Source organism: Vulpes lagopus, chromosome 2 (assembly GCF_018345385.1).
Source record: "Vulpes lagopus strain Blue_001 chromosome 2, ASM1834538v1, whole genome shotgun sequence".
NCBI lineage: Eukaryota > Metazoa > Chordata > Mammalia > Carnivora > Canidae > Vulpes > Vulpes lagopus.
Window position 1 is genome coordinate 41,596,455 of NC_054825.1, and position 15,055 is coordinate 41,611,509.

At 40.8% G+C, this 15,055-nt stretch overlaps 1 pseudogene; it reads left to right on the forward strand.

Moving 5' to 3' along the window:
• The first annotated feature begins 13,366 nt into the window (after window positions 1-13,366).
• On the forward strand, window positions 13,367-14,370 carry LOC121477052 (annotated as a pseudogene).
• The last annotated feature ends 685 nt before the right edge of the window (window positions 14,371-15,055 follow it).

Genomic DNA, 15,055 nt, shown 5'->3' on the forward strand with positions numbered 1-15,055 from the left:
CAGAAACTGAGTCATTTGTCTCATTTTGCCAATATTGTTACCTTCCTGTGTCCAATAAGACTATTCTCAGGCAGCCCAGGGGGCTCAGCGGTTTAGTGCCGCCTTCAGCCCAGGGCGTGATCCTGGAGACTTGGGATCGAGTCCTGCATCGGGCTCCCTGCATGGAGCCTGCTTCTCCCTCTGCCTATGTCTCTGCCTCTCTCTCTCCCTCTCTGTGTCTCTCATGAATAAATAAAGAAAATATTAAAAAAAGAAAGACTCTATTCTCATTATTATTAGGATAAAACTGGTAAATCATATGGGCAACCAAGGCCTTATCTGGACTGTCATCTTTGAAATGAGTCTCACTGAGTTAGGTGTGACAAGTCATTTCTACAGAACTAAGGTTCACTTATAGATTCCAAATCTACGAAGGCAGCCTGGTAATACTGGCCTGGTAAGTCTTACAAGTTCAAGCTTTACAGGTAGTGAGGAAGTTACTTATGCAGAGACCAAGAACCTTAGCAAATCTGGGGGACTTCAAGAAAAGAAGAACTCATCCAAATTTATAGAAGTACCAGTGAAATCTGGTAGAGTTAGTTTCCTAGACTTGGTTTCCTAGCCTCAGGACAGCAAGTAATAGAGGTTTATAAAAGTCTATTCTAATTCCTTATAAAAATGTTCAGACAGAAAAGCAAATTCAAGGTGATCTATTTGTTTAACACCTTTGTTGTATCTATATAAGCTGCACCAGCACTTTTTATATCAAGAATAATTTCTTTGAGATTATTACAACCACCAGGGGCAAGGACTGTCCTCAACAAGTATGAAGTACGTTGAAATGGACAAAAATAAATATCACTGGGTGTCCTGTCCGATACACTCTTTCAGATTATCCAGTGCTACAGCGGTTTGCATCTCTCATTGTATTCCAGCTATTTTAAATTCTTAAATTTTAGAAAATTTAAAATAACACAAATGATTCTTTCCCACATAAATTCAAAATAAATTTTGTCTGGTGGAATATAATTAATTATTGCCCGTTAGACACCGGTCAATTTTGCATGTATTTGTAAATTCCTTTCAGAAATAATAATGTAATTTCTGGTTACATATTTATCTGTTGCTTTGAACTGCTGCAACATCATACTGGTCTTCTCATTAATTAATATGTTAAATAATATTTTTGATGTGTTCATTTATATTTGTATGCAATCAAGCCTTTACCTTATTTTTTAAAAAAATACAGGGATCCCTGGGTGGCGCAGAGGTTTAGCGCCTGCCTTTGGCCCAGGGCGCGATCCTGGAGCCCCGGGATCGAATCCCACGTTGGGCTCCCGGTGCATGGAGCCTGCTTCTCCCTCTGCCTATGTCTCTGCCTCTCTCTCTCTCTCTCTCTCTCTCTCTCTGTGTGTGTGTGTGTGACTATCATAAAAAAAAATAAAATAAAATAAAATAAAATAAAATAAAATAAAATAAAATAAAATAAAATAAAAAAAATACAAAGCAGGGTATCCCGGTGGCTCAGCAGTCTATGGCCGCCTTCAGCCCAGGGCGTGATCCTGGAGACCTGACATCGAGTCCCACGTCGGGCTCCCTGCATGGAGCCTGCTTCTCCCTCTGCCTCTCTCTCTCTCTCTCTCTCTCCCCCTCTCCCTCTCTCTGTTCATGAATTAATAATAAATAAAAATTTTTAAAAATAAAAATAAATAATTAAAAAAACCAAAAAGTTATACCATTAGGAAGGCTGACCCAGACTCCAGAGCCTGGAAGATTCAAGGACTGCCAAGGTAAAGGAAAGCAGCAACTACACTTTATAACATTTTATAGGTCTCTAGGGTCCCTTATACCACTTTACCATTTTACTTTTAGGCAATGACTTTCAAACATGTTTTCAGGAACACACTATGTATGAAAGGTAAAGAGATGAAAATAATGATAAAACAACCTACCCTGGATCAAACTTTTACAAGAAAAAGGCCACATTTTTTAATGTTTTTCTGACATCTTTAGCAACTAAAAATATAAAACTAAATAAAAATATAATGTTTTGGGTCACCCGGATGGCTCAGTTGGTTAAACATTTGCCTTTGGCTCAGGTTGTGATCCTAGGGTCCTGGGATGGAGTCCTGCATCCAGCTCCCCGCTCAGCAGATTGCCTTCTTCTCCCTCTGCCTCTGCTGCCCCACACCCTGCTTGTGTGCTTGCGCACTCTCTCAAATAAATAAATAAAATCCTTTTAAAAAAATGCAATGTCTTTAAGAATCACAGTATTTCATTGGTTAATTTCTCCCATTTGTGTGCTACATTAGAACCAAAAAATTTTTTTAATAATTTAAAATAGAATGTCAAGAAATAAAGCAATTGTGATTTCTTTTATCTTACAAAAAGCTAAATGATATATGAATGAAATCCATTTGGATTAGGCCTAAGAAATTTAGTGGCAGCTTTGATGAGATATGAGTAAAGGACTTCCTAATAGCCAGACAGCTGGAGCCATGAGTCAGCTTCACCTTCCAATTCTTTTTCTGCAGAAAAAATGAAAATGACAGTATCTCTGGGAGAAGTCATAAATTAAGCTACACTGTTATTTAAACCTCCATGTGAATGAAATTTTTCAGAAAGAATTTTTAAAACAGAGAACAGAGAACAGTGAATATACAGTATGAGGAAAAGAATCATGACAGAAAGAGCCCAAAAAGATAAAATTCTGCTACTTTATAGTTGGTCCCCTAATAACAATCACTTTTACTTTGGACAGAAAATAAAATATGTGTTTCTAAAAGAAGTCCAAGTTTCCAAGCCAAGAAGCCATATGATGGTAGAAAGGGATAGTTGCCTGATATAAGTGATTCAAACTTAAAGCCTCACAGCTACCAAAAGGGATCTTGGGGCAGTCCAATGAGATAATGTATTTCAAAGCACTTGGCATGTAATAAATGCTTGTTGTTTTCCTAATTTTATGAATGGTATTAATGGAGAAAGAGAAAGAAAATAATAAATACATAAAGAAAAGAATAATTCAAATTAGACACACTAAACAATAGTCTGGTCTGTGGATTTCTGAAAATTATTTGTAAAACTGAAAAAACATATAGGAAGAGTATTTGATTAACCATAATACTAGATACATATAAATCTCTGAAGATGTATAATAATTACTCTGCCTTCTGAAATTTCTTTAAAAAGTTCTAGATAGTCACATATAAATGTTTTAAGTGAATAAAAAGCTGAACAAAGTTACTGGAAATCTAAAACATGCTATTTTTCTTCCCATTATATTAATGTTCTCAGCTGAAGTTGAAAAACAATAGCATGTCTTTCTTCCAGACTACAAATTACAGCAAAGTCTTATAACTACAACATAAGGCCATTATAGAAACGTTGACACCTGAATAATAGCAGGACAGCTCAGCATAGCTATATTTAGGCAGTAATAACATTAGACTGTGCCTATATCAGCAAAACTCTTCATATTGTTCTTTTCTTATCTCTAAATTGAATGGACTTGACCCCTGCTTTTATTTTTGTAGTTGGGCCGTCTCTATGCCTATAAAATACATATATATACATACCCACAGATATATCTTACTTTTATATTTCCACACAATTTATTATGTGGGAAATAACTATTTTTAATGAAGTTCATTTGAATATGAAAGTTTAGAGGGGAAAAATATAAACATAATTTTATCTTGGTGCTATTTTAGAAATGTTATTTTTTAAGATCCCAACAGTTAAAATATAGAGTAGTATAAAGACAGTCTCTTCAATAAATGGTGTTGAGAAAACTGGACAGCTACATGCAAAGGAATTAAATTGAATCTCTTTCTTACACCACACACACACACACACACACACACACACAAACCTCAAAATGGATTAATAACCTAAATTCAAGGCCTGAAACCATAAAAATCTTGAAAGAAAACAAGGCAGTAATCTCTTGGACATTGGCCTTAGCAACAATTTTCTAGATGTGTCTGCTCAGGCAAAGGGGAAAAAGCAAAATAAGCTATTGGGAGTATATCAAACTAAAAAGTTCTGGCACAATGAATAAAATCATCAATCAAACAAAAAAGCAACATATTGAATGGGAAGAAGGTATTTGCAAATGACATAAATACCCAATATGTATTTAAAAATTCATACTACTAAATGCCAAGCAAATAATGATTTAAAAATAGGCAGAGGAACTGAATAGACATTTTTCCAAAGACATACAAGTAGCAGACACATGAAAATAGTCCCAGCATCACTAATCATCAGGGAACATAAATCAAAACCACAATGAGACACCACCTTACACCAGTCAGAATGGTTAGTATCAAAAAGACAAGAAATAACAAATGTTGGCAAAGATGTAGGGAAAAGGGAACTCTTGGGCACTGTTGGTGGAGATGTAAATTGGTGCAGCCATGATGGAAAACAGTATGGAGGTTCCTCAAAAAATTAAAATAAAAATACAATATAATCTAGTAATTCCACTGCTGAGTACCCAAAGAAAACAACACCAACTCAAAAAGATATATATGCACCCCTATGTTATTTGCAGCATTATTCACAATAGCCTAGATATGAAGCAACCCACATGTTCAGTGATGGGCTCATGGACAAATAAGAAGGAGGTAGATACATACAATGGAATATTACTTAGCCATAAAAATAAAGAAATCTTGCCATTCACAACAAGGATGGACCTAGAGCGTATCACACTAAGTGAAACAAATCAAAGGAAGGTATAAACCATATGATTTTATTTCTATGTAGAACAGGAATGAAAAGCATAGGGAATATAGTCAATATTATTATAATAACTTTGTACAGTGACAGTAATTATACTTTTCATGATGAGCATTGCATAATGTACAGAATTGCTGAATCACTGTTATATATCTGAGACTAATAGAGCATTGTATGTCAACTATACTCCAATAAAAAATAAACAAAAAATAAAAGAATTTCAAAACAGCTGAAATTCAAATTAAAAGGTTACACTACACTAAGCTAAGAGGCCGGAGAAATGAGAGCATAGGAGGTGACAGCCAAGGGGTATGGTGTTCCTTTTCAGGTGAATAAAATGTCCTAAAGTTGATTGTAGGTGAGGTTGTAATAAATATGAATATACTAAAAACCACTGAATTGTACACACTATACAGGTACTTGAAAGAGGTGTTGGGCACCCAGGTGGTTCAGGTCATGACCCCGGGGTCCTGGGATCGAGTCCCACATCGGGCTCCCCGCATGGAGCCTGCTTCTCCCTCTGCCTGTGTCTCTGCCTCTCTCTCTGTGTCTCTCATGAATAAATAAATAAAATCTTTTTTTAAAAAAGTGCAAACCCTGGATGCCTGGGTGGCTCAGTGGTTAAGTGATTGCCTGCGGGAAGCCTGCTTCTCCCTCTGCCTATGTCTCTGCCTCTCTGTCTCTCATGAATAAATAAAATCTTTTTTTAAAAAAAGAAAAGAGGTGTCAATTATATCTCAATAAAGTTGTTTTTAAGACTCTAAAAAAAGGAGGGCGAGGCAAGCCGGGGGAGCAGGGTCCTCGCTGCCCCTCATCACCTGGACGGCGGTCACAGCATCCTGGACACCCGCAAGCCCCGAGGGGTAAAGGGAGGCCGGCCGGGCGCTCCAGGGGGAAGGGCGTCCGCCCCTAACCCGGAGGAAGGTGGAGGAAATAAAGGAAAACAGAATCAAGTGGAGGAGGGGGGCGGGGAGCCTGGGGACAGGAGGCAGGGATGCACCTGCGTGGGGGGACGGAGGTACAGGACGGCGGGGATGCACCTATGAGGGGGTAGGGAGGGAGGGAAGGGGGAAGGGTGAGGGGCACAGGACGGCGGAGACTCTCCTGCTACGGGGGGCGGAGAGGGGTAGGAGGGGGGAGGGCACAGGATGGGGGTGCGGCCCCTCCTGCCATGGGGAGGCACAGGACGGCGGGGATGCACCTGCCACCGGGCTCCCCTGAGCTGTGCAGGTCGGCGCCCCCCGCCCCCCCAGCACCCAGGCCAGTGTGGACTGAGGGCTGCGGTGGTTACTGGGGGAGCTGACTCCAGAGCTGCGGAGCTGGCCGTGGCCACTGGTGTTCCTCCTGTGTCACCCTGTGCCTGGGGTGGGGGGACGCAGGGGACAGGGGCCTCAAGGGGTCAACAGCTCCCACTGACCCCGGCACCCGGCAGGGGCGGGGCAGCTCCCCCAGGTGCACACACCTGAGAGTCAGCACAGCAGCCCCTCCCCCAGAGAGCAGCTGGAAGGACAGGGAGGAGCAAGTTCTGGACCCAGCAGTGCTGGAAAGCTCCAGGGGAAGTCGAGGGATTTACAGTATATAGAACTAGGGGGTCCCCCCCGCTTTTTTTCCCTTTTTCCAGTACAACTCCTTTTTATATCTGACTAGAAATTTCCAATATTTTTTGTTTTCCCACCGTAACTACAATATTTTACCACCTCTTCATTTTTAAGGTTCTTCCTTTTTGACTTTGAGATTTCTACAATTACAGGTCCTAGATACATTTTCCACTTCTAGATTCCCTTCAACATACTCAATTTAATTTTGGGAGATAGACAAGATATGGTTCTTTGTTTTGCTTTTGTTTTCTCTGCCTCCTTTTGTTCTGCAATGGAGGAAGTTAATGCCTTCTAAAACATGACCAGTGGCACCGAGGACCAAGTGGGACACCGTGCTGGTTCATTATGTGAGCTCATATACCCTCTTCATTCCCATTCTGACCCCCTCTTTTATCACGTTTATGTTTTTGTGGTCAATGTTGGGGCTTTCCACAAGTATTGCTGGTTTATATAACTTTGGGACTGAGCATCTTCTAACATACAGAACTTAATACATTCAGAACCAAGAGGATCACACTCAAGGACCCCTCTACATTCTCCCTCCACTACAACTTCGTCATCACCACCATCTCCCAGGCCCCTCCATTTTTCCTTTTTTATTCTTTTTTTCCTCTTTTGCTTTTTCCTCTTCCTTTTTTCTATTTTCTTTTTAGTTTTTTTTTATTCTGCTCTGATCTTTGTTTTCATTTTCTGGTCTCTGACCTCATCAGAATCATCTAGGGTGAAATTTACTAAGGTCATGGTTGATATTCTTGACTCAGTCCACTCATACACCCACTCTGCACTGTAGAAAATGACCAGAAAGAAGAACTCACCACAAAAGAAAGTTCAGAAACAGTACTCTCTCCCACAGAGTTACAGAATGTGGATTACAATTTGATGTCAGAAAGCCAAATCAGAAGCACAATTACAAAGCTACTGGTGGCTCTGGAAAAAAGCATTAAGGATTCAAGAGACTGTATGACTGCATAATTTAGATCTATCAGGCTGAAATTAAAAATCAATTAAATGAGATGCAATCCAAACTGGAGGTCCTAATGACAAAGGTTAATGAAGTAGAAGAAAGAGTGAGTGACATAGAAGACAAGTTGATGGTAAGGAAGGAGCTGAGGGGAAAAAAAGAAAAACAATTAAAAGACCATGAGGAAAGGTTAAGGGAAATAAATGATAGCCTCAGAAGGAAAAATCTATGTCTAATTGGGATTCCAGAAACTACAGAGGGACAGAGGACCAGAAAGCATATTTGAACAAATCATAGCTGAGAACTTCCCTAATTTGGGGAGGGAAACAGGCATTCAGATTCAGGAGATAGAGAGGTCTCCCCCTAAAATCAATAAAAACCATTCAACACTTCTACATTTAACAGCAAAACTCATAAATTCCAAAGATAAAGAGAAAATCCTTAAGCAGCAAGAGACAAGAGATCCCTAACTTATATGGGGAGAAATATTAGATTAACAACAGACCTCTCCACAGAGACCTGGCAGGCCAGAAAGGGCTGACAGGATCTATTCAGGGTCCTAAATGAGAAGAACCTGCAGCCAAGAATATTTTATCCAGCAAGGCTCTTATTCAGAATAGAAGGAGAGATAAAGGGCTTCCAGGATGGGCAGAAACTGAAATAATATGTGACCACCAAACCAGCTCTGCAAGAAATATTAAGGGGGACTCTGTAAAAGAAAGAGGACGTCCAAAGAAACAATCCACAAGAACAGGGATGAAGAGGCATTATGATGACACTAAATTCATATCTTTCAATAGTAACTCTGAACGGGAATGGGCTTAATGATCCTATCAAAAGGTGCAGGGTTTCAGACTGGATAAAAAAGCAAGACCCATCAATTTGCTGTCTACAAGAGACTCATTTAGACCTAAGGACACCTCCAGCCTGAAAATGAAAGGGTAGAGAACAATTTAGCATTCAAATGGTCCTCAAAAGGGATCCCTGGGTGGCGCAGTGGTTTAGCGCCTGCCTTTGGCCCAGGGCGCGATCCTGGAAACCCAGGATCGAATCCCACGTCGGGCTCCCGGTGCATGGGGCCTGCTTCTCCCTCTGCCTGTGTCTCTGCCTCCCTCTCTCTCTCCCTCTCTCTGTGTGACTATCATAAAAAAAAAGGTCCTCAAAAGAAAGCTGGGGCAGCAATCCTCATATCAGATAAATTAGAGTTTATCCCAAAGACTGTAGTAAGAGGTGAAGAGGTGAAGAGACTTAAAGGGTCTATGCAACAGAAAGACCTAACAATAGTGAATAGTTATGCCCCTAATGTGGGAGCTGCCAAGTATATCAATCAATTAATAACCAAAGTTAAGACATACTTAAATAATACACTAATACTGGGAGACTTCAACACGGCACTTTCTGCAAATGACATATCTTCTAAGCAGAACATCACCAAAGAAACAAGGGCCTTGAATGATACACTGGACCAAACGGATTGCACAGATATATACAGAACTTTACATCCAAACACAACTGGATACACATTCTTCTCAAGCGCACATGGAACTTTCTCCAGAATAGACCACATACTGGGTCACAAATCAGGTCTCAACTGATACCAAAAGACTGGGATTGACCCCTGCATATTTTCAGACCACAATGCTTTGAAACTAAAACTCAATCACATGAAGAAATTTGGAAGAAACTCAAACATGTGGAGGTTAAACAGCAGCCTGCTAAAAGATGAAAGGGTCAACCAGGAAATTAGAGGAATTAAAAGATTCATGGAAACTAGTGAGAATGAAGATACAACCATTCAAAATCTTTGGGATACAGCAAAAGCAGTCCTAAGAGGGAAATACATCGCAATACAAGCATCCCTCAAAAAATTGGAAAAAATTCAAATACACAAACCAACCTTGCACCTAAAGGAACTGGAGAAAGAACAGTGAATAAAACCTACACCCAGCAGAAGAGAGATAATAAAGATTTGAGCAGTCTCAATGAAATCAAGACCAGAAGAACTGTGGAACAGATCAACAAAACCAGGAGTTGGTTCTTTGAAAGAATTAATAAGATAGATAAACCATTATCCAGCCTTATTAAAAACAAAAGAGAAGGGCAGCCCCGGTGGCTCAGTGGTTTGGCACTGCCTTTGGCTTGGGGTGTGATCCTGGAGACCAGGGATCGAGTCCCACGTCGGGCTCCCTGCATGCATGGAGCCTGCTTCTTCCTTTGCCTGTGTCTCTGCCTCTCTCTCTCTCTCTTTCTCTCTCTCTCTGTCATGAATAAATAAATAAAATATTTAAAAAAACAAAAGACAAAAGACTCTAATTAATAAAATCACAAATGAAAAGGAGAGATCACAGCCAATACCAAGGAAATACAAAGCATTTTAAAAACATATTATGAGCCTCTATACGCCAATAAATTAGGCAATCTAGAAGAAATGGATGCATTTCTGGAAAACCACAAACTACCAAAACTGGAACAAGAAGAAATAGAAGCCAGAACAGACCAATATCCAAGGAGGAAATTGAAGCAGTCATCAGAAAACTCCCAAACACAAAAGTCCAGGCCCAGATGGCTTCCCAGGGGAATTCTATCAAATGTTTAAAGGAGAAACAATATCTATTCTACTAAAGCTGTTCTGAAAGATAGAAAGAGATGGAGTACTTCCAAACTCATTCTATGAGGCATCACCTTGATTCCAAAATCAGGCAAAGACCCCACCAAAAAGGAGAATTATAGACCAATATCCCTGATGAACACAGATGCAAAAATGCTCAACAAGATAGTAACCAATAGGATCCAACAGTACATTAAGAAGATTATTCACCATGATCAAGTGCATCAAGAAGATTTATCCCCCAGATGCAAGGCTGGTTCAACACTGGTAAAACAATCAATGTGATAGATCATATCAACATAAGATAAAACAAGAACCATATGATCCTTTCAATACATGTAGAGAAAGCATTTAACAAAATTCAGCATCCATTCCTCATCAAAACTCCTCAGAGCGTAAGGAAAGAGGGAACATTCCTTAGCAGCTTAAAAGCCATCTACAGAAGGCCCACAGCAAATATCATTCTCAATGGGGAAACATTGAGAGCCTTTCCCCTAAGATCAGGAACAAGACAGGGATGTCCACTCTCACCACTGCTATTCAACATAGTACTAGAAGTCCTAGCCTCAGCAATCAGACAATGAAAAGAAATAAAAGGCATTCAAATTGGCAAAGAAGAAGTCAAACTCTCCCTCTTCACAGATGACATGATACTGTGCACAGAAAGCCCAAAGGATCCACCCCAAGATTGCTAGAACTCATACAGCAATTCGGCAGTATGGCAGGATGCAAAATCAATGCCCAGAAATCAATGGCATTTCTATAAACTAACAATGAGACTGAAGAAAGAGAAATTAAGGAGTCAATCCCATTTACAAGTGCACCCAAAAGCATAGGATACCTAGGAATAAACCTGACCAAAGAGGTAAAGGATCTATACCCTAAAAACTACAGTACACTCCTGAAAGAAATGTAAGAAGACACAAAGAGATGGAAAAATATTCCATGCTCATGGATTGGAAGAATTAATATGTGAAAATGTCAATGCTACCCAGGGCAATATACACATTTAATGCAATCCCTATCAAAATGCCATGGACTTTTCAGAGAGTTGGAACAAGTCATCTTAAGATTTGTGTGGAATCTAAAAAGACCCCGATTAGCCAGGGGAATATTAAAAAAGAAAACCAGAGTCGGGGGCATGACAAGCATGATTATGATGGATTTTAAGCTGTACTACAAAGCTCTGATCATCAAGACAGTGTGGTACTGGCACAAAAACAGACACATGGATCAATGGAACAGAATAGAGAACCCAGAAATGAGCCCTCAACTCTATGGTCAACTAATATTTGACAAAGCAGGAAAGACTATCCACTGGAAAAAGGACAGTGTCTTCAATAAATGGTGCAGGGAAAATTGGAAAGCCACGTGCAGAAGAATGAAACTAGACCACTCTCTTACACCAGACACAGAGATACACTCAAAATGGTTGAAAGATCGAAATGTGAGACAAGAATCCACCAAAATCCTAGAGGAGAACACAGGCAACACCCTTTTTGAACTTGGCCACAGTAACTTCTTGCAAGATCCATCTAGAAAGGCAAGAGAAACAAAAGCAAAAATGAATTATTGGAACTTAATCAGGATAAAAAGCTTCTCCACAGCAAAAGAAACAGTCAACAAAACTACAAGACAACCTGCAGAATGGGAGGAGATATTTGCAAATGACACATCAGATAAAGGGCTAGTTTCCAAGATCTATAAAGTACTTATTAAACTCAACACCCAAGAAACAAACAATCCAATCATCAAATGGGCAAAAGACATAAAGAGAAATCTCACAGAGGAAGACATGGACATGGCCAACATGCACATGAGAAAGTGCTCTGCATCACTTGCCATCAGGGAAATACAAATCAAAACCACAATGAGATACCACCTCACACCAGTGAGAATGGGGAAAATTAACAAGGCAGGAAACTACAAATGTTGGAGAGGATGTGGAGAAAAGGGAACCCTCCTGCACTGTTGGTGGGAATGTGAACTGGTGCAGCCACTCTGGAAAACTGTGTGGAGGTTCTTCAAAGAGTTAAAAATAGACCTGCCCTACGATCCAGCAATTGCACTGTTGGGGATTTACCCCAAAGATACAGATGCAGTGAAATGCCGGGACACCTACACCCCTTATAAATCTTAGAACTACCATGTGCAAGACTTTCACAATTCCTTTATTGATAAGTCAGTTTATAATTTTTTCCTGAAAATTATTTGTGGGTACAAGTAAAATACCTAAAATACTTTCTGACTTTTGACTGTTTTTATTATTTTTCATTTGATAATCTTGTATATAACATGTTCAAAACACAGATCAGAGAAAGGATTTTGCTTCAAAAGAGTCCATCCATGATCTAGAATTGGACAATAAGAACCAACTGTTTAGAAAACCAATTAGTTTCAGAACAAAACCAAACTTAAAAGCATCTCAAGGAAATTTTATAAAGCACAAAAGAAAATGTCAGCTTTTCCAAACTGTCTAGACTTCAGAGGATAGAAGGGAAAATGGAAATTAGTGAAAACAGAATAGTGGAGGTGGACTGAAACATACTGGATAAATTCAAAACAGATTAAAAAATGTCTTGAGGGAATTTTTTTCCACTGACGTTATTCAGTATTCTCAAATATAGCAAACAAATAGAAAGTATAAGGAAGGATCCACTAAGTATGAATCTCAGACAGTCTAGGGTATTTCCAAACAGCAAAGTATTTCAAGGTTATTTTTGGCTTCATGTTTCCTTATTTTTCACCTTTCTGTTCCAGATGGCACCCGCTCTTAGAACCCAGAGCCTTCAGAGTCACCTAGCACATACCGATGCAGAGAAACGTAGGCAGGATCCCAGGTTCCACATCACTCTCCATCCTTCAGAGACACTTCACTCAACTCTGATAAATCAGTTCCTACTACTAGGTAATACTTATTAATGGCCGAAGTGTTAATCCTCCAAGGATCATTTGCACATAACAGAGCTACACAATATAACCGACGTAATACAATCAATCTATACAATATAATCAAGCTACCCCAGTCAGCATCTTTATATATTTAGCTGAAGCTGGGTGATAATGTCTACCTACATTTATGTGTACTAAAGGGCAATTGAAGAATTATCTAAAGAATTTATACAGCGGGGATCCCTGGGTGGCGCAGCGGTTTGGCGCCTGCCTTTGGCCCAGGGCACGATCCTGGAGACCCGGGATCGAATCCCACGTCAGGCTCCCAGTGTATGGAGCCTGCTTCTCCCTCTGCCTATGTCTCTGCCCCTCTCTCTCTCTGTGTGTGTGACTATCATAAATAAAAATTTTAAAAAAAGATTTAGACAGCCTCAAGGAAAATTTTCTGAATACCTACAGTTCTTCTCAATTTAGATAAATGTTAAAAAAGAAGGAATATTTCATATTCTGGCTTGAGAAATTCACATCTATCCTTTAACCCTTACCATATTCCTCATCATTTAATTATGTGTATTTTAGGCAATAATGCTCCTTCCGTGCAGTAAGACTGGGAATGCGGCAGAAGCTACTGGGTGTCGCCTGTCCCCGTTATCCTGGGACCCTCTCTCTCCTCCCGTCAAAGAATCTGTGGTTGGGCACAGGCTGCATAAAGTGAAGACTGCACTTCTGCGTTCCACACACAGGGAGGTCGATTCCAACCAACAGTGTGAGGAATGTGCCAGGTGCAGCGTCCAGCTTCCAGAAAATGTCCTCAAGAGGAGGAGTGTCTTCTTTTTCTCCTCCCTAATCCATAGATTCCAAGGCAAGTGTGAGAAAAGTCCAAAGAGGTTGAGATTGGGCAGAAGACGCAAACGAGAGCCCTGGCATGAAGGCCAGCGGCGGCCCATCTCAGTGTGAGCCACGCGCCCCCTGGGTCCCCTCCGACCTGCAGGAACTGGCATCAGGACGGCCAGGAGGGACGAAAGACCACAGAGTGCCAGGGTATGGAGGGGACACTCAACCCATGAGCCCCACTTGGGAAACGCAGCAAGAAGCAAACTTCAGGGGACAAAGTGGCCGGTGGCCTGCAGAGCAACCTGCCTAAGTTTTATTGCAACAACGGCGACACATACCTCACCCGTGGTTCTCCATCTGTGAGAAGGACACACCGCAGTGTGGGAAACACAGAGACTGTGAAGGACCCTGCCAGAGGCGGAAGAGGAGGCTCAGAGCCTGATGGACCAAACAGCCGCTGCACTTCAACCAGGAAAGATTCCTCCTACTCCATCCTCTCTCCTCCTCCTGCAGGGCAATGATCCCACCTCCCCCCAGTCTCCCGGGTCCTCCTTGCCCTGTATGATGCCAGCCCCCCATATGGAGACCCCCCCATGATGCCAGTGATGGGCCCTCCTCCCCTGGGATGATGCCAGTGGGACCTGCTCCTGGGATGAGGTGACATGCCAATGATGCCCGGGCCCCCAGTGATGAGACCTCCTGCCCGACCCATGATGGTGCCCACCTGGCCAGGAACGACCCGACCAGACAGATAAAGAGAGACGGGAACCTCTTTATATTCATTTTATATTACTTGTTCTACTTCACCAGGAGATCATGGTGCTGTGACTCTGCGTGTTTTCTAATAGCACGACAAGGAACACTTGCTTCCCCTTCCTATCAAAGAGAGAATAGTTTTTGCAGGGGAGTAGTGGGACAAAAAAAAAAAAGACAATTTTCATTTGTGTTGTGAAATGTGAAAGTAAAATTGTCAACTGTTTTAATTAAAAAAAAAAAAAGAAGACGATGACAAACTTCAGCTAACCGCTGCAGCTATTAATTGAAGAGGCATCAACAAAAGGACAGGTAGCAACCACTGACTATCCAGTCAACCCTCTAACAGCACAGCTTTTAACTGCATGGGGTCTCTTATGGGTGGATTTTTTTTTTCAATAAATACAGCACAGCGTTGCAAATGTACTTTCTAGCCCTTATGATTTTCTCAACACTTTCTCTTCTCTAGCTTCCTTCATTGCAATAACACAGTATGTAACACATATAACATACAAAATATGTGTTAATTGACTGTTTACATTATCAGAGAACCTTCCAGTCAACAGGAGGCTATTTGTAGTGACGTTTTGAGGGAATCAAAATTTATATGTGGATTTTCAACTGTGTGGGGGATCAGTTGGACCTAGTCCTGGCATCGTTCAAGGTTCAACTGTACTTACCTACAGA